This window comes from Sylvia atricapilla, chromosome 6 (genome assembly GCF_009819655.1).
Source record: "Sylvia atricapilla isolate bSylAtr1 chromosome 6, bSylAtr1.pri, whole genome shotgun sequence".
In the NCBI taxonomy this organism is placed as follows: Eukaryota; Metazoa; Chordata; class Aves; order Passeriformes; family Sylviidae; genus Sylvia; species Sylvia atricapilla.
This window is the reverse complement of record NC_089145.1, coordinates 62721109-62742939: the sequence shown is the minus strand read 5'-3', so window position 1 is coordinate 62742939 and position 21831 is coordinate 62721109.

Here is a 21831-nt window from a genome sequence, read left to right as displayed (position 1 = left end):
TACAATAGGGATACTTAAGAATAGCATGGATTTTCTTGACTTCTAGATTTCTCTGTGAACTGTGGGGACATCCTCAGGCCATGGGTCACTGTGGCAGTTGGAGCTGGCATCTGAAGGGACTGGAACAGATGGTGAGTGGGATCATTTTCATTCAGTTCTGAGGGCACTGAGTTGGCAGTTATGTATTGAACAATACAGTCCAAAGGTAATTTATAAAAGGTATCTCTGCCTTGGTTACACCTGAAATCTAAGGACCGAGACAGAATAAATGTATCTAAACTGGGTAAAAAATTCCTGAGTACAGCTAGACTTCAAGAAAAGGATGGCTAATGGTTAATAAGACATTCACCTTTTAAGATTTGCCCTCCAGCACACAGGATATTATTAGGAAAAATGCTTTTCAAGAGATTCATTGCCAGTTACACAGTCTCGTTGATCTGCAGGAATGAACTTTCCCTCTGTCCTGGGGTGACTGTGATGTCACTGTGACAGAAGAAACACACTGTGCTCTTTTCACTGATGGCTCCTGTCACATCGTGGGGATGAACCTCAAGTGGAAAGCGGCTGTGTGGAGCCCCATGTGACAGGTCACACAAGACACTGAAGAAAAAGTAAATTAAGAAAATTTTCTAAATTCAAAGCTGTTCAATTGGCCCTAGACATTGCTAAAAAAAGTGGCCAAAGCTCTATGTCTACACCAATTCATAAATAGTAGCCAATACTCTGTAAAAAAAAATTAAAAAAAGCTAATTAGCAACCTAAAAAAAACCCTCAATTTAAACTGCTAAAAAATAATAATAAAAAGAATCGCTACAAAAAAAAAAAAAAAAACTACCTATAAAAATCCACCATATAAATGCTCATGTTCCCAAAACCAAAACTAATAAAAAACATCGAAACAACAAACAAATAAATCAAACTGCAAAAATAAAAGTATCAAAAATAAACTTAATTTAACAACACAAAAAGAATTGTTCCCAGCTCAATAGGCCCATGATGTCTCAGGTCATCAGGGCAAAAATACCACCCATAAGCGAGCACAAAACCAAAAATAAATGTAACCATGGACAGTATTTCTCAAGTTATCCATAGCTGTGACACATGTACAGCAATCAAACAGGCCAAAGGAGTGAAGCCCCTATGATACAGTAGACAATGGTCCAGATATAAGTATGGAAAAGCCTGGCAAATTAATTGTATTACTCTGCCCCAGACACACCAAGAAAACTGCTACATGCTCACAACGGTAAAATCCATCACAGGATGGCTGAAGACCCACCCTGTGCCTCATGCTGCTGCTCAGAACACCATCCTAAGCCTTGAAAAACAAGTCCTGTAGAGGAATAGTACCCCGAAGAAAACTGAGTCAGGCAACAAGACTCATTTCAAAAATAGCCTGGACTAAAAACCATGGCACTGAGTGAGTGTACCATATCCTCTACCATGCACCAGCTGCCAAAAAAGTAAAAAAAATACAACAGACTGTTAGAAACCACCTTGAAAGCATTGAATAAGAGATCTTTCAAGAATTAAGAGCAGCATCTATCAAAGGCCACCTAGTTAATTAACACCCAAGGTTCCACCAACAGAGCAGGCCCTGCCCAGTCTGGGCTCCTGCATACAGTAAAAAAAGATTAAGTCCCTGTAGCACATATAACAAGTTTGTTAAAAAAGAAATTTAAATCAGTTCTGCCTCAAGTACAAACAAACCCATCTGTAAAATTGTCTTTGCTCAAAAAACAAGTTGCACATGGTAGATAACGCAAAAAGGTGGAACAACACAGATGGTATGTACCTCAGAAAAATCTGATTATTAGGTAAGAAGCACGTGTAAATATCACTTTTTGTTGAATGTCACTGCCATTGTCTGTATATGGCTGTATATTGTTTTATATAGATATATGCATGTATAATGTATGTGTGTGTAGAGTTAGAATTAGTTTTGGCAGATTGATGAAATGGTGATGAGGGGTGGAATGTCCTGGGGTGACCATGGTGCCTCTGTATCCCCAATTTCTGTTCTGTGTGTGCTGTAGGCTGTGTTCTGTACCTTTCAGACTGCTTCTGAGGGTGAAGCAGGGAAAGAAGAAGGGCACAGTTTGTTTTGAAAGCAGTGTTCACTCCTCTGCATTATTCTTCTTCTCTTCCTCAGGACAGTGTGTTCATTGGATACACAGACAGCGGCCAGAGAGAGGTCTTTTTACCTTTTAGTTAGTTTAGCTGAGGCAAAGATGCTACATAGACTGTTTTATTTTTTTTTGTTGTTTTGTTTTTCTTTTTCTTTTTTTCTTTCTTTTTCTTTTTCTTTTTTTTTCTTTTTTCTTTTTCTTTTTCTTTTTTCTTTTTCTTTTTCTTTTTCTTTTTCTTTTCTCTTTTCTCTTTTTCTTTTTCTTTTTCTTTTCTTTTTCTTTTTCTTGTTTCTTTTTCTTTTCTTTTTCTTTTTCTTTGTCTTTTTCCTTTTTCTTTTTCTTTTTCTTTTTCTTTTTCTTTTTCTTTCTCTTTCTCTTTCTCTTTCTCTTTTCTCTTTTTCTTTTTTCTTTTTCTTTTTCTTTTTCTTTTTCTTTTTCTTTTTCTTTTTCTTTTTTCTTTTTCTTTTTTCTTTTTCTTTTTCTTTTTCTTTTTTTCCTTTTTCTTTTTTTGGGACTGTTTAGATCTGCCCTGGACTGAAAACCCAGAGCAGGACTGGGATCTGGCACCAGTGGCCCACCGGGGTCTGGACTCAGCATTTTCCAGCACCGAAGGGACTGGGACTGATCAGAGACTGAGAGAGCTGAGCTAACTCCTGGGAAGGATTTTTAGTTTTGTCATCTCTCTTCAGAGCAGCGAGAAGTTTTATTGTTTCATAGTCTTTACATTCCTCATGCTTGTGAGAATTTTGTTTGTTAAATAAATAGGTTTTTTTCACTTTTCTCCAAAAAAGTTCTTTTTCCCAGACCAGCTCGGAGAAGGAGCCATTTGAGTTTGCTCTCCAAAAAAACCCCATTCAGAAGTCTCCTTCCAAATTTGCCCTAAACCAAGACATCTTCTAAGAGAAATTTATTTTCCCAAGTTTGAGATTGCTCATTCAAAGGATAAGTGCATCAGTGTGAGGGTGAACCATCAGCTGCTGTCAGTGGTGGTCACCATGTGACATTGTGAATAATGGGTACACACACACATTAGCAGAACAGGATTAATGATTCTTACACTGATAAGATCGTAAACCAGTGTATATCTGCCAAGCAGCCATGAGGCAGAGTCAGGGTAGGGGTGTCTGGGGCAGTGGGGACTGTCATATTTAAGAGATGGAAAGGATTTATTTAATTTCTTTCCTTTCATAATATGCTCATTTTGGCTGTTGTTATTTGAAGGGTATAGATGTGCTGGTGAATAGGGAATATATGACTTCTGTCTGATATTCACTCTGCCTAGAATAATCTTCTCTGTTTTGGCTTCCAAACATCAAAGGACAGTTTTTTCCTACTTCGTTTGTTTGCTGATACACCACCATGATTTCAGGCATAAAGTTCTGCTGGACTTTCTCATGGAGTTAGAAATCAGATTAGAATATAGAGTCAGAATGCTTTGATTAATGTTCCATATTGTCAGGATTCTGGCTCTATTCCATTTTTCTTTCACAGCATATGTGAGACCTAAAAAAAGCCACTTTCTCAGTCTTTTTTTGTAAGTTTAGTCAATATAATGTCCTTCTGTGTTTTTCTCATACTGCTCTTTGAGTCATCACCTTTTCTGTTTCCAAACATCCAGCTACTAACAGCATAACTGAGACAAAATCTTCACACCTAATTAGACACAGGAAATGGATTCTGACAAATGTTCTTTTTGTACATGTTCCCCAACTATGGAGAAAACTGTGCTGAAATATTTAGGAAACATTAAGAAGCGTAAGCAATTTTGTGTTTTATAGTTGCAGGAACTTAGGTAAATAACCAGGTAAAAAGAATGAACCAGGTGCCAAAAAATTCTATAGGGTTACAATCCGGGTGAAAGCAAGCTAACATCATTCTGCTAAGTGACCATCATAATAACGTTCAAAAATAAAAGCAAGCACTGATAAATCTGTATTAGAAATATTTATGAGGCCACTTTTTCAGTTGTCTGTCTTAGTAAGTGCAGTGATAACAGGCAACAGCTGCTCCAAACTTGTATGTCGTTGTCACACAGAAATGGTGACAAGTCACAAAAAAGACAGCACAGAATCTGGTCACATTGCAAATGGGGGTTATGGAGAGTGCTTCGTTCTGTAAATAAAATGTAATGATTATTTTTATTAATTTCTATTTCAAATATCTTTGTTGTTTTTATTAAGATCGCTACATGTAGTGCACAAGTCATACACATCTTTTCTCTTTGGATAAAATGATCTTTTTTCTTTTCTTTTCTTTTCTTTTCTTTTCTTTTCTTTTCTTTTCTTTTCTTTTCTTTTCTTTTCTTTTCTTTTCTTTTCTTTTCTTTTCTTTTCTTTTCTTTTCTTTTCTTTTCTTTTCTTTCTTTTCTTTTCTTTTCTTTCCTTTCCTTTCCTTTCCTTTCCTTTCCTTTCCTTTCCTTTCCTTTCCTTTCCTTTCCTTTCCTTTCCTTTTCTTTTCTTTTCTTTTCTTTTCTTTTCTTTTCTTTTCTTTTCTTTTCTTTTCTTTTCTTTTCTTTTCTTTTCTTTTCTTTTCTTTTCTTTTCTTTTCTTTTCTTTTCTTTTCTTTTCTTTTCTTTTCTTTTCTTTTCTTTTCTTTTCTTTTCTTTTCTTTTCTTTTCTTTTCTTTCTTTTCTTTTCTTTTCTTTTCTTTTTTCCATACGAAAATACTCTGTACAATTCTGTATCACATCATAAGCAGAGTTAGATGCTAACCAGGAAAAAAAGTTTACACTTGGTACTAAATATTTTACTTGGTACTAGTATTTTTTGTCATTGCAAATAGATGTCATCTTGCATCCAATTCATAAACAAATTCTTGTGAGAAAATGCACAATTACTTGTCTATAAATGAGGATTCTCAGGACAACAAAACTTGTTTCCAACTTTGGGTTCAGTATTAGGACAATCTGCATATAAATATACTTTTTGTAAACAAACTATTCTCATATTCTTCAGTAATACTGTTTAATTTAATAAGTTTGTGTTTGGAGTATTAGATTTTTTTTTCTAGGGTAAGGTGTTTTTTAAGAAGCAAGATAATTGTTTTACTTAATTTGACTTCCAAAACAGTTGTTGAAAACTGTTGTTACTTTAAACAAATTATATTATCAAGACTTTATCATATGTACATTCTGCAGAAAATATATAATGAGAATTTACTTGTAACAGCAATAAATAATGTACTACTGTACATGCAGAGAACAAATTAATTCCAGACATATTTAAAATTGCTTTTACATGAAATTGATGTTCTATGAATAGGAAAAAAATCTTACAAATTCAATTACTGGAACTGTTTTTGTTATGAGAAGTTGAAGTATTGCAGCTTGAGAATGTATGCTTGTAATATTTAAGGTTTACTTTGTCATTCTTAATCTGCTCTATTCACCGTTTCTATACTGCATGAAATTATTGAAGTGATTCTTTTCCCCAGAGAGGGATGCTCCAGTAATAACATAATACTGAGATTATTCACATTCCTGCGATATAATACAGTGCAAAAATAAAGAAATTCAACTTCATTCATATGGTGCTACTATCCAGATATTCCCATTCCGTGTGACAGGAGATGCTACCTGTCACACCAAATCCAGTGATTCCTGCCTACAGCTCATTTCTCAGAATTCACTGAACTCAATAGTCCTAAGCAGTGTGTTTTGATAGCCAAATATCAATTTTTGATATCTTGCACTGATTTAGACAATCTGCATTTTATGTTTTAGAACATTGTATAGGATGTACAGATTTGGGGTTAATATGTATTCAATATTTTCTTCTTTCCCTAATTAGACCTCTTAGAAAAACTTTGCTTTAAATATATTTTCCTTTAATGTGTGCATTTATATTTACTGTGAAAACTAACCCTACAGATGGTATTTTCATAAAAGCCCATTGAGAAAGGCTGAGAGAATAATTCCAAATAAGATCCTACGAGAAACAGCAAAACGTAGGGTCACATCTGGAACTATGAATTAATTTTACTACATGCCTTACAAGCAAATGAGTAGTACAGAACTTCACAGGGACAATTAAAACGTAACAGCTCCCTGCAGGCTAAATCTGCAAAAGGAATTTAGACTAAAAGCTCAGTCCTGGAGTAGACATTCACTATCCACAGCTAGGAAACCTTCATGAGAAGCCTGACTCTCTGCCAGTAGATGCATGCTAAAACCCTAAATCTTCTCCAAGCACAGGTCTCTGTAGGAATTTTATTCTAGCTTTTTTTTTTTTTTTTAAATTACTTACTTCTATACCCATATTCATGCTGCACCTGTGAAACCAGGTCTTTACAAAAAGTTTTCTGAGGATTGTGCTGATCTTCTACAAAGTCCAAAAATTAGATGATGTCTTAGGAACTGGAAACATCACGAGAATAAAATATGTGGAAAGACTTTTTCTACTTTGGTGCCTGTTTTCTGTCCACTTTGGTGGCTGCATGTGCCACTCAGTTACCAGCAGGACGATGTAATCCACTGATATGATCCCATTAAAAGAGGAGTCTCTGTCCAAATGAAGGTGCAAACAAGACCCTAACCGAAGTCAGCAGCACGGATTTTATTTAACACTAAATGTGAGGTGGAGAGATAGAAACCAGAGCTGGAGGAGAGAAAGAGAGTGAAAGAGAGAGATTAAGCAAAAGTTATCAGTATCTTGTGAATTCCTGAGGCATCCCACTGGTTCTTCTTCAGCCTGGTCATCACTGGTGGAGGTCCTGGAGTCATCCTTCTGCAGGTAACACCTTTATACAGTCCAAATCCTGGGAATCCAAGGCACCACGTCCACAATTTGGGCCAGTATGTGTGTCTTTCCCCAGTTTGCTACTGTGAGTATTTTTGCCCAGATGCATTACCCAGATGTGACTGGAATTAACATCTTACTGCTGTGGCTGCCTGCACTTTCCCCAGTTCCATCGTGGTGCCTTCTCTTGTGGGAAGTTCCCCCTCTGACAGGGTTCTGAGACATGACCCACACTGTCCAAGTCCTCACACTCACCTAACCGGGTCTGACCAATGAGGGGAAGAATTCTGTGAACATCTGCCACCACTGCATGTCAAACTTCACTCAAGGTTTTATTCCCTCACAGATTTTCACTTCAATAAGGTCTCACTAATCTGCTTTTGGATCTAAACCAGCACCACTTTTACGAGCTACGTTGAGGCTGGGGTTGGAATATTCTTAGTACAACTCATCCAAATGGAAGATGCCTGCAACTCCCAGTTACAAAATGACCACAAAATTTCCTGCATCCTCAGGAAAACATCCTGCTCGGATGAAATAAACACAGGCTTTTTTTCTTTGACTTTTGTCTCATTGTAGTTCTCCACAGATTCCACTGTGGTTGGAACTACCTTTAAAAAATAAACTTTCAGGAGGTAATTTTAAGTCTTAAAATATTCACATTCCTGTCAGTATTGCTTTTATATTGTTCACTGATAGTACCAATCCCTATTTACAAAGTATGAATATTTAATATTTTAATACTAGAATAAGCTGGATATTGAATTACCAGAATTTGATAGATTTCTTAATTAGCTTGTAATAGAAATATTCAGAAAAATTCATATGCAGCCTTTTCTTGCAAAAAAACCCCACCAACCAACTTCTAAAGCACAACTTTTTTTTCTATATATGCTATTACAGAACATTAAATGCTTAGCAATAAAGAAAAAAGGAGTAAATTCTCTCTCACATGATATCATTAGGAAAAAAAATAGCACTTTTTTAATACTAATATTTTGGATTCATATTAAGGGAATCCTGTTTTAAATCATTTATAAGCCTCATTCAGGAGCCCTGACTAGATAAAGGACCATGTGAAACATACACAAAGTTTGAATAATGTATTAGTTTTTGCTTGGTTCACTTTTTCTTTTTCCTCCAGCTGATGGTGTCATGTCTGTTGATCAATTCTACATTATTCCTTCACATCCATTGTTGGTATAGCAGAAAAGATGCTGCACAATAGCTGTGTGGATGGCACCTATTTCCCTGTGAATTGTGAGGACGTGGTGACTGTGAATGCAGAGGAATGCAGAGAATACTCATGTGATCTGAAATTATAGTGCAGCCAATTTCAAAGTTCATACTGAAGATGTGAAACAAACTTAAAAATACTACTCTGCAATGACTATGGAGACTTTAATAAAAATGGATTCTTTCTGGCACAAGAGATAGTCATGAAAGTGTAGATACTAAAATGAGAAGCACAAAAGTGTGCAACACTGCAATATTTATATGGTTCTATAGTGCAGTGCATCAACTCAATGCACCTGAAGTGCATCAGCCTTACTGCTGAAAACAAACCTAGCTACCTGCAGGACATAGCATTCTATTGTACTAATCCTGTCGATATTAATTCATTAATACTAGCTTGTGAAAAACAAATTATTGTAAGTTTGTCTTCAGAGTTTAATATCTGCTGAGATAATATTCAAGTGCAGTGCCAAGTGCTTGCAGTCTCATCACCACCAAATACCATCCTTCTGTGGTCTTCATCCATTACATTTAAGGCTTATCAGAAATTATTTAATCTATTGATTGAATTTTCAAATGGAAGTAAAATGAAATTGGTCACCTAGCAGGTAGAGAAATATTTGTGTTAAGGTTTTCAATGATGTTTAGACACTAAATCATATTTGAATAAGGGCTGAGGTAACTACATCCAACAGCATGTTTGTCAAGCTCTTAACACTCTCTGCAACTACTTTTTTATAAGTAAAACATTTATATGGCTTAATTTTCTCTGTTCTGCAGTCACCTTGGAATTACCAAAATACAGGAAGAATCTACTTTCAGTCTCTTAAAAGCCTGACCCTGTAGCTGAGCTTGAACTCAACGTGTGTGGAGAGGAGAGCTCCACTGAAAACACAGCTAACAAACACTTGTTCTCAAATGGATTATGGCCATTTTCCTCTAAAACAACTGGCAGCTAGCAGGTACTCCTGTGTCTGACATCACTTCAGTCACCTCCACATCAGTAACTATCCAAAGAAACCTTTGTGAGAGACTGAACTGCAAAGGGTCTCTGCATAAAATCATTCTCTGCTTCACTGACACTAAGCCAGTTTTGAGAAAGAACTCGAGATTCACAGGTAGGAACATGATTCTCAAGTCTGTGATTATGATTTCCAGCTGCATAAAGAGAGAGGCCTCTGCCATTTACAGAGTTGAAAATAAAATTAATAATAAAGGTGTAGAAGTTGAGTATGCAGACTTTTGAAATGTGTCTTCTCCAATATAAGCACTTCCATAAGGAGACAGAAATCTGTTTCTCTCTAGTCTTCAGATATATTTTTCTCTTCCAATGGAAAAGTACACTGAAGATGTAAAGAAAAGGTATATTTCTGCTTAGACCACAGAAGACTCCTGATTTATTCCCATTTTCCTAGCTACTAAAAATTTATTGAGATAGTCATCATCAGAGAGTACAAATGTTCTCCACAAAATAAATACAACAGCAAGCAGAAATTTAATCCTTTTTGAACTCCTGAACACCTCTGGTTTTACTTTTCGTTATTTATATAAATGCAAAGTAAAATACAAAGAAAATACTACTGGGAATAATAAGGGAGATTTTCCAATGCATGGCAGACGTGTGAAAAAGCCATTCTGGCAGCTGTCAGCATAGTCCCTGCCTTCCCTGTGGCACTGAAAACTCACACTTGTAGCCAGTGGATGGAGAGGGGGTGACTTTCATCTGTATACTTATGGCCACTGAGGTCTGGTGGGTTTTAAGAAATATTGGCAGCACTTCCTGCAGAGATGAGAGCTTCAGTTCACAAACATGAATTTCTAATGTGCCTCATACCCAGGCAAGTGTGTTCACTTGAGCATGCCCCTCTGCCAATGCCTTCCCCACAGAAATGCTCCACAGCCAGTGAATCCAGAGTTTAATACCCAGACTCATGATTAATGGAAAATGGCAGAGAGTAAGGGACTGAAACAGTCCGTGCTTTGTTTGATTAATTAATAAGAGACTCTCTTTTCCCAGCTTCAACTCATTATGCTAATGAAATGTCATCAATTAAGTCTTTCCCCTGATTATTGAATCTGTCAGGTAGTGCTCAGCTAAAGAGCTGCATTCCTTTGCTGTCTTTGTACAGATGCCATCACAGGTTTTTATGAAATGCTTCTTTCCATTAGACATTGTTTGTTGTACTTTCTCATTATTGCACCATCCCCTTGACCTTGAGACAGGTGAATGTGGAATGACCAAAATGAGATGGAGACAAGACGTGGCACTGTGGGTCAAGATAACATTAGAATAGAAAGATAAATACCATTCTTTATTCACGATTCCTTCATTATTATTAATGGTCTGGCCAAAGATAAATTCAAGGAGAGCGTGTGACATTCAGAAACCTCTTCCTATGCTTAGTACAAGCTAGAAGGGAAATATTTTATCCATTCAAAATACATATTTTGTTGTGAAAGTGATTTCATAGGCATATGGAAGTGGGATAGTATAACAAAGGTATGTTAAGTAATTCACGGAGACAGAATACAGAAATCCAGTAACAGGAGTATGGTTACATACCATATATTTTGAGCTATGAGCTGTCTGTGCACATATTTAGGACTCTCAGTAGCTTTGAATAGCAATAGAGGGGGCTCAGTGTATGGTTCTGTAGCCGCCAGTGGCTGCAGTAAATCCTGATCCCTCAGTTTCCATGGAGAGAACAGAACAAACTGCCCAGCTGCCTGGCGGTGAGCCTCAGGAGGGGCAGAAGGTGGGACCTCCAAAGGTGGCATCTTCCACTTGCATTTCAGCAGCTGGAGCACAGTGAATTCTTTCTAGAGGTTTCCTCTCAGGATTACTTTCAGGTTATCATAGACCTAGTATATGTACTAGACCACGTGCATATATAAATATATATAAAATGTTATATATAGTATGTGTAATAGACCATAATCATATACCTGTGCCTCTCACATGGGTCATGAACTAGGGGGAAATTACTGTGCTTCAGTAGAAATACGTGAGAGAATGCAAGGAAACATGCAAAGCTAGCAAAATGTGTGACTAAAGCTTCTGAACTGAAAAAATAAAATCTCATGAAAACCCTCCTTGAGGGAAACAAACCTCTAAAATCACACAAGGGACTGTTAATCTGGTTTAACAGATATCTTTCAAAGATAAAAAAAAAAAAAAAAAAAAAGAAAAATCCTCACAGGAGTTGATAAGGACAATGACTATATCAAAAGTCATCCAGTGATCTTTGATGTTCCTGCACAGTTTTATATATATATATGTACATATATATAAAATATACAGGCTGGATCTTGGAAAGAAATGGAATGCTGTAACAATAAAATTTGTAAATGATATGAAATTGCTCAAAAAGAAATCAAATACAGAGCAAATTGCAAAGAGGTAAGATAGAAGAAGATCTCATGATAGCTTATGTTTAGCTAGATGATCAAATGACTGGTGAAACTAAATTACACATTCTAAGTTCTTTATTACCATTCAAGATGTTGGAATCAGTGAGGAGAGCTTTTAGAAAAATTCAGGATTCAACATTTTTTAAAATAGTCAAAATTTACTAGCTATTAAATAGGAAATAGGATACCAGTATTTGTTAGGAAAGCTTTATAGCACTGTTTTTATTTAATAGCACTTGCATTGTAAAGATAGTTTGAAAATACGTTTCCTGTCCTTATTCACCAGAGTTATTTAATAATGATAAATGTGCAGAGAAAGGCAGAAAAAAAATATTAAAAAATTAAAAGTCTTCTTAAAGCCAGAAGTTACATCAATGTGAATTTCACGTCTTGAAAAAAAAGAGAAGACCTGGGAGACATGATTGAATTTTGTGAAGCCTGGAAAAGATGAATCAGTAAAATCTTTTTCATTATTTACATTTTATGTTTTTGCATTGAAGGAACTAAGAGAAAAGGAAGAAATAAGAAAATATAAAATAAGGAAATCTGGTAATTTTGGGACTTCTCACCCAGTGTGTCATCAGCTTGTGGAACCTACCATCAGCAGTGAGTTTTGCAGGAGTCAAGAGTATAAAAATGTCCAGTTAGGTGGGAGATGCCCTTGTGCAGGACAGGGCCAACGGGTGCCTGAGAGGACCAGGAATGCTGCACCATGGGACAAGACTTTCCTAGGACAGAATTACTCATTGCCATCTTGCCTAAACAGCCTTTTCTGTCTGCTGGCAGAAATATCACACCAGGTTAAAAAAATAGAGCTTTTGGCTTACAAAAAACCTCCAAAGCCCCCAGCAAACCCCAAGCACAGGAGCAATCGAGTTGTTAAAGACACACAGTGTTCCCCACTGAACTTTCTCTCAATGCAGTCACTAAAGGGGCTAGCACCTGCCATCCACAGCAGATTGAGGGGACTATCAGGGTTTAGAGGGTCCTGCCTATGGCTAAAGTGACTGAAGTGATGTTGACAGCTTTGCTGAAATGCTAAAGCTGTTATTGTCAAAATGACTATGAAGTTATTCTTTAAAAATCCACAGTGTAAAAATGGCCCATGGATAAGGAAGAAAGGTATAATATATTCGCTGATTATTTTTGCAGTTGTTAAGATCTAGACTTCTTTTTTTTTCCCATTTTAAATTCTATTTATGCATTAGTCATGGATTTCTCACTTGAATCACACACATTTTTTCTATAGTATCAGCTGGCCTGTGGCAAAGACAATAATTCCAAACAATTGGACTGTACATGACTGCAAATCCCTCCTGAGAAAGGCTTGTTCTTTGGAATTTGGGACCTGGATTGGTGTGGAATTGTTTCATCTAATGTTCTTTGGAAGGGACAGCAGATATTCTGGATACATTTCACTTATGGAGATGAAGCACCTTGGATGACACTACAACATGTCTGCAACAGGGCATTAGACTAAAGCTGCTTGATTTTAAACTTCTTTACAGACTTATTGTATAACACTTGTGGAGATACCAAACTCACATGCTTAATTTTTCTTGTTTATTAAGTAAAGCAAAGAGTTTCATTAAAGAAAACGCAATAACATTTTGTTATTCTCTCACCAGAGAATTCTATTTAGATATGAATTGTATTCTTTAGTGTAGCCATTACCTTTGTAGTGCTGTGAACACATGAAACTCCCCAGCATCCCCTCTCCTCTTGGGGATTGTGGGGCAGTCAGGAAACTCTCCATGAATTATGGAAACTACACAGATAGAGGATGGCACACCTCCGCAAAATATTTTATAAAAGCTATAAAAAAAGGCCAATAAAAAATCAGAGAAAAGATTCAGTTACAGGATCTGCCTAGATGAGGTGTCACAGAGAACTAGTTGTAATTATTTGCATTTTTTTTTTTTGATGTTGCTATATGGTACCTTTATTTCAGTGTAGCCAACATCTCTTCTCCTATACTCCTTCATGCAAAATAAACAATCCATTTAAAATTATCAGCAAGCCATTTGTGATAATTATTTGAAAGAGTGCTGCTATTACAGGGAGGACTCTCCTTCAGGGAGGAGAATAATAGTTTACCAGTATAGATAATTGCACAATAATATAATTGGTGGGGATGTGCTTTGGTGCAGTTTAGTTTTGTAGTTAAGCTGCATATCAGTGGAAAATATCACAATATTTTCGCTTCCCTCTTGTGAGAAATGCAGTTTGCTTTAGCTGAGGTAATTGAAAAAAAACGAAACACCAAAATAACTGGATCAATCCCTTCATGGGTTTGCAATGAGTAAATATGAAAAGGTGATACAAAATCTGAAAGAAATACTTCATGAAGCTTAAACTGAGCCAAGCAAAGATGAAAAGCAGAGTTTACTGTACTTTGCTACTGTGCCAGAAGTTATAGGATTATTATAGGTAAATTATATTATAATATTATGATGCTAGAGTACATATATTATTATTATAGATAAAATAATAGCTTTTCTATCAAAAACTATTAAAATTTTTCAGTGATATTTTTAATTCTGGATTTATATTCTATAGAATTTGTATTTTTAGTAGTTTCATAAGATTTCTTTGACTCATTTCTTTTTTGTTGATGAAGCAAGATGCTTCTATAAGCCAAAATATCTGACACAGTATATGTTATATATTTTAACAGGGAGAACTCAGCTGGCATTACTCATCCAAATCTCAATCTCATGTCACAGTCTGGTGCTGGGCTAAGAGGGAAAGAAGAGATGTGATTACATTGAGGTCTCCACCACATATATTTGCTGACCAAAAGAAACTGTATATACCTTCTGTGGAAAATTAATTTTAGATTTATATAGGTGGCACTTATCTGATTTACATAGCACATGTATACTCAAGCATGCAGTAAGGCACTCTGCCTTTATCATGTGAGTTACTCTCATTTCTGTTCATCTAAGTGACTGACACATCATTTAAATTTATAACCTTCAAACTCCACTTGATTTAAAATGCAAGGAAGGCTAGAAAAATCACTATATCTTTCAAATAATTTTTTTTTCTTTTACTGATTTCTGAGGCATCAGAATGAAACAGTCAGTCTATCGAAAATCTGTAATACCAGAAACTGAATTCTTCAACCAGTCATTGAGCTCCAAAGGCTAGATTTAGTCAAATTATTCTTGTTTCAAAGGGAAAAATCATCTAAGGGAAGATGTAAAGACTGTCTCATCTGCCTTCTCAACAAATATATTTGAGTGAAGAGCTGTGTTGCCTTGGACACAAACAGACACAGTGAACACAAGTGTCAGTGTGATTGTTTGCACCACAATATCAAAAGGAAATGGGGAACAGCTTTGAGATGGAAAAAGCTGCACCTTCTCTTTGCTCTCGCACTTTATGGTGCACTGATCTTGTGGGGTTTAATGAAAAATCAGTGAAACCAAGTATTGTTTTCCCAACATTTAGTCAGCTCACAGTCCGTGCCATTGCCCAGCCTGGAGGTGAATGAGAGGGAGGAAGAAAGGTGTAGTATATTCTCTGATTATTTTTGATATTTATATTGTTGGTGGGAGATGCCCTTGTGTAGGACAGGGCCAACAGGAATGCTGCACCATGGGAGAAGACTCTCCTAGGGAAGAATTACTCATTGCCATCTTGCCCTAAACAGCCTTTTCTCTCTGCTGGCAGAAATATCACACCAGGTTAAAAAAATAGAGCTTTTGGCTTACAAAAAACCTCCCAAACCCCCAACAAATCCAACAATAAACACCTAAAAAGGTGTTTATCTGTGGTATGACTCAATGGTGTGCACAGTACATATGGGAACTATTCTCTAACACCTCTGCTATTAAAATACCGTCTAGTTTCAGAGACATAGAGACATACTAAAAGAAAATTATTCTGATCATTAGAGCAGCCATTTACGTGGCTGTGCAGAATAAATCACACAATCACAGAGTCACAAATTATGCTGAGCTGGAAGGGGCTCACAAGGATCACCAAGTGCAGCCCCTGACCCAGAGGATTACACCAAATTACACAGGATTGCACCAAATTACACAGGATTACCCCAGAGTTACACCAAGTGCCTGAGAGCCATCCAAGGACAGCAGCTGGCACAACAAACAGGAGATGTAAAGGTTTTTATGGTTTATGTGCATGGGTATATAACACAACAAAGAGGTGAAAGAATTAGCTGTTATGAAAGGAAATTCTTTTTTCTTTCTTATATTTCTTAGATAAAAAGTGACTTGAGGTAAGCTAAAGAATTTCCATTATTATAAAATACAAGATCAGAATTGTTTTGTTTGTGTAGCATGGGCTTTTTAACATAGAGAAATTTTTCTAAAATAGATACTTAACAATAATTTTTAAGGAAGATTAAAACAATATATGAATTAGGTTAAGTATAAGTATAAATTTCTTGATGCAACCAGTTCAAAAGTAATAAAAAGACTGAAATAGTTATAAAAGATCAACTGGCTGATGAAATCTAATGGATAATCAAGAAAGAGCATAAAAGGTAGAATTGTGGATATGAAATTCTGAAGGGCTATTTTTACACCATAGTCATTGTAAGAAAAAGATGAATTTAAAAAATATTTCTATGCAGAATACTATGGATTAAAAAGGAATATCAATTCATCAACAAAAGGATGCAGATTATAGTATTAAATCCATATTCTTTCTTCAGATCTTTTACAGATTTCAGAGAATGCTCCATTATGGATAAAAGGAATATAAAATTCTGCATTTATAGTTCAATCTAAACACCAAAATTAAGTACAGGAACTGACCCTCTCTATCAAACTTAATGTGCCTGATAACATTTTAATTTGGACACTGAAGTGTCCAAACTCAGTCTTTTAATCAGGATTCTAGCAAGATATCTCAATAAAAATATCATCAAATCCTCACAATTCTTAACTACTCAGACAAGAATAGGAGACAAAAGCTTTTTTTGAAGTGTTATTCATTGAAACTCTTATATTCTTAATTTCCAGGAAAGTCTGGTTATAAACTTATTTAGATTCACTAGATTAGTTAAAAGTGTCGTATCTTATTATCTGCATTGTCTTTCATCTTTAACACATAATTAATTGGATGTACTGAAGATGTCTCCTCTTAGCAGAAAGTTTTCTTGCTGCTCTGCAGCATCTGAAATACTTCTTTTATATTATTCTTACCTTAGCTTTTTCTATATTTCTTTTTTAAAATTATTGTCACTTCAACTATTTTCACTTTCACCGTTATTACAGTTGCATTAATGGTCTTTAAAGTTGGTGGTGGGTTAGTTTTTTCAATTGTTTGTTTTATTAGTAGTATTTTGGGGAAGAGAGTAGTGAGGTTTTTATGGGGTTTTGATTTTTTTATTTTAATGAACACTTTAATAAATTCGTTGGCTTGTGCATTCAGCAGTTCACTGGCAAGATGCTTACCTGTCTGAAATGGTGTCAGCAATTCAGTGTGTAACAAAAAGATCTGACCTATAATATCTGCTGACTTGTACTGTCATATATGTATACATCTTTACGTACATATATATATATATGCATATATATATATATATACGCACACACATTTGTACAAAACCTCTTATCTAAATTCAAATATATGCTCAGCTGTGGGAACTAAGGCTTTGTTCTGATCAGGCAGTGAAGATACAAGGGATGGTAAAAAGAGCAAAGAGCAAAGAGAGGAATGGAGCCACTGCATTTGTACAAACTCACCCAAATTTACTATCAGAAGGTTACCCAATTAATTGAGAAGTGACAATTCCCAGCCAGGTTTCCAGGCTTTGAGGAGTGTGGGGATACAGAGCAGTCAGATTTGGCTCTCCAGGGAGGAGATGTTGTTCCCAGGGGAAGGTGTCAGTCCCAGGGACTGGGCAGAGGGCAGGAGCCCGGGCTCTGTGTGCTGCTGCTCCTGCCAGGGGCTCCCAGGGCATCCCAGCAAAAGGACAACAGTCCTACAGCTAACTGGGAGCCATGGCAACCAGCTGCACTGAGATCTAATTGCCAGATAACAGGAATCAGGCACCTTTTTTTCTTTCTTTTTTTTTTAAGATGCAAACTAGAGTCTAAAGGTATTGCAGTTATTTACACCTGGCAAAGGGAGCACAGAAAGCCACCAGTCTGACCTGGCAGTGTTTGATGCCCATTTCATACACGTGAGGAAATGGCATCCAGCTGAGTCAGGGGAGGTTCAGGCTGGACACCAGAGGAAGTTTCTCACCCAGAAGGTGGGTGAGCACTGGAATGGGCTCCCCAGGGAAGAGATCACAGGCCCAGGGCTGGCAGAGTTCAAGGAGCCTTTGGGCAGTGTTCTCAGGCTCAGGGGTGACCCTGGGGATGTCCTGTGCAGAGCCAGTTGGCCTCACTGATCCTTGTGGGTCCCTTCCAAGTCAGCTTATCCTATGACTCCATGATTTGGTGATGGCCTGCAACACAAGAAAATGGAAGAATACATCCCCAGACCGTTAAAATAATGTTTTCTCTGCCTTACTTAAGGAGAAATCTTTTTGATTATAATCAGGGTGCTACCTAGTATTGAGAGCAAGGTCATTTTTTACAGAGCATGTTGCCCTAGAAAACTTTGTGGCATTCAAAAAGGCCCATGTCCACACTGCACATTGTGTCCAGGTGGTAGAAGCAGAAAGAAAACATTGGATTAATTTAATCATGCAGGATAGAAATCATAAAATACCAGCTGAGGCTGTATACAACGATTCATTGTCCAAATGTCTATGATCTAAAATATGCTAATATGCCTTTTGAATTTCCTGGAACGGTGAACATCCTTCCATTCTGTTCTGGAGGTAGGTCTTTTCTTGGCTTAGACAAGCTTGATGCCACAGTCCTACTGACAACTGTGTCTGCAGTGTTTGAGGTCAGTTTTTTTAGTGGTTTGTGATTCAGGCTTTTTTGTTATGTTTACTACTTGTATTTCCATTTCCACTAGAAATACTTTCCAGATTGCAGCATGATGTCAAATACTTTATACTGTGAGCAGTACACTTTGTGGTGCCAAAAGTGAGCAGAATTATTTCTGTAGCTGCTGAAGTTCAGTGAACATATTTTTTAAAATTACTTGAGTTTACTTTAAAAAAAAAGAAATATTGGGAGTCTGCTCAGGAATAATAAAACACTCTGAAAGTTCCTGGTGTATTTTCTGTAGTGTGCTTATTCCTGGAGTTGTTGGAAGTGCAACAAATCTGAATCAGTTTTCTTTTCCAAGAAACAGAAAATCATTTAAACCTCAGAGGCAGCAGCTGCATCAGATACTAGAGTAAAAATTAACACTTGGAATACTAAAAACAAGTTGAAAAATCTCAAATAATTCAGTAGGGAAGTCTGGCCATGGAATTATTTATTTTTCATTGCATATAAACTGCAAAATTAAGAAAGGGGCTTGAGAGAGGGAGAGCATTCCAGTGGTTTCTAGCTGTCTCCAGTACGGACCCAATGTTAAAACATTCTTAAGAAAGGGCAAAAAATGGACAGATGGAATAGAACAAAGCGAGTGAGAAGCAGCAAGAGGAACAAACACCAGGGTGATAACACAAGGAGGAAGTGGTCCATGATGCTGGAGCAGATATTCCCTGCAGCTTGTGGACAAAGGGACTGTCTTCCTGAAAGTGTCAGAGGAAAGTAGCAGCAGAGAGAAGCTGTTGTGTGCTGCCTGGGACACTCCACAGCCCACTGTCCTGGTGGGAGACTGAAAGAAAGGACTGAATTCGAACCTGGGAAGGGGGAAGGAAAGGTGTTACATGTCTGTCTTTTTGTTTCCCACTAAAATCTTTCTGCTCACCTCCTTACCTTCATCTAGAAAAGAGCATAAGCGAAGGTCTCTTGCATTTTACTGATATACTTTCAGTATTTTATAATACTCTTGTATTATACTGATATACTTTCAAAAGCTTTGGCATCCTGAGTTCAGAAATAGAAATACCTGGAAAAAAATTATGTGCCTCTGATGTTTTTTTTCTTCCTGAAAAACCAAGATAAAAACTGCTGAAATTAAGATCTCTTCAATTCTCCCCCAGCTGCTATGGGAGTCTTCCAGAGTTCTGTGGGAAGACAGGCTCTGGAAATACGACCTACCCACATCTGCATTTTCCACAATCAATGAGACCTAATTCCTTGAAGAAAAGAGCATCAGAAAGAGGATTCTGTAAGAGATAAATTTGGGGAGCTATTCATAATAGCAAACATAAGGGACAGAAGTCAGTTGGCCAATCTTCCTAACCCCTTTTATATTTACAGTTACTGCCTTCTCTCCAGAAAGTTCCAAGTCAGAGACCTAACATCAGTGAACGGAATTGTCTTCTCAAAATCTTGTCTTTCTCCACAAGCTGCAGAAGAATCCCATAGAATCTACTCCATAACACAGGTAATTAACATTTAAAGTTGGTCAGTATGAATACCTTCCATTTTTCATTCAGGATTTACCCTACTGGGGGAAAGCATAGCCCATGATATTTCAACAACATTGAATTGGGAGTGTCTTGCTTCTTTGTGCTACACTGAAATTTATTGCAAGAAGACTACCTGCTTATTCAACACAATAAATCCCAATGAATGGATCAGAATTATTAAAAACTAATATCTTCCTCAGGTTTTGTACCCGAGATATTATAAGGAATAATATGCAACCCTTTTTTCTGGATGCCAAGGTGATTAATGATTTTATTTCTGGGATGAATATTATGGATGAACAACATTGTGATCTTTAGATAAAATGGGAAAAGATATAGATGATTAAGGAGTTTAATTTACTAGGTATGGTATAATTGTGTTATGGTAAAATACAGAGAATTACAAGAAATTTTTTATTTTTATCATTAATAATACTTTTGCTCCAGCACATTTACACCAGAAAAACTATCTTTGAAAACAGACACAGAAAGGCTTATTTAATATTTTTCCTTTCTATATCTGCTTGTCTCTATATCTGAAATCAGGATCTCCATATTTTTTCTTTTCCACTGAATTATAATTTCAGTTTCATGTTGGAAAGCTGCCAGTGACAGCATTAGCTTCTATATGCATGTTTCCTCCCATTATTTTATAGAATTTGCTGCTTTAGTTAAAAGCAGAGCTGGCCAAGGAGAAGGTTTATTCAGTATTAGACAAGAAAGTGAGATCTAAGAAGGTCACACAGGTTCTACTGCAGCAGTCACCAAACACAAAAACCAAATTATTTCTAGATTACATGGGAGCAGAAGCTGCTTCTGATTTTGTGTAAAACATGGCTCATACATACAGAGGATCACCACTTTTTCTTTGTTTTTTTTTTCATGTCTATTTTAATAAGTATTCAAAAACTATTATGCTTCCCAAATGTGTTTTTCAAAATATATAACTATATAAATAAACCATACAGGTTAAAAAAAACTTCCTTATGATGTATCAGGAGCTTATTATTTCATTCTCTTCTCATCACCACTGTAAGAGAACACTGAATATTGCTACAGACCATGGAATTACCATTTTTTAAATGTGTACTCTCATGTCTGGCTTTAAGTATGAGTCTTGGCTTCAAAGTGTGAAAATTGACAGAAAGGTGGTGACAACAGAGACAGAAAAGTCCAAGGTGTTAGACAAAATATTTGCTAGTTTGATAAAATGTTTGATAAAATTGCATTATATAGAAGTGCTTTTTATTATTGTCTTTATTATTGTCTTTATTCAAACTGGCTGAATTGTACAAAAATAACCTTATTTCAAAAATACGGCAACCAGTCAGGAGGTGGCAGATGTTTTCTGGCACTAAGGTTACCCAGATAAAACGAGGATTTGGAATAATTGCCATATATGAAGCATTGTTTCCCACTTTGCTAATTTTCATTAAGGTTGACACTGTTTGATTTGTATCATCACTGGCAATGAGGAATATTTCATTGCACCCATAAAAGTCTTGTTTTTGTGGAAGGAGCCCCATGCTCCTGACAGTGAGACTCTGCTCATTTCCCACCTGCCCCTCTGTTCACTGCGTGGGATTACAGATATTTTGGCTGAGCATTTTCACACGTGTTTCCAAATGTAAAAGAAGAGGAAAGTTAAGTAATTTATTTTTTAATTCTATCCCTGCATATCTAAGATATGTCTGAAATTGAACAAAATAATATTGCATGCTATTATTGTGGGAACACAGTAAGATAAATTCGTTTCAATGGGGGATTTTTCTGCAGGATTACAATTCAAGATTTGACGTTGCTATTTGGAATGTGCTATTAAGTGAAAGTTGTTTTCCTCTTCAGATCTTGCTGCTACACAAATATGACCTGGAATTCTTCCTGTCACACCCACACTGAATCCAAAATCACT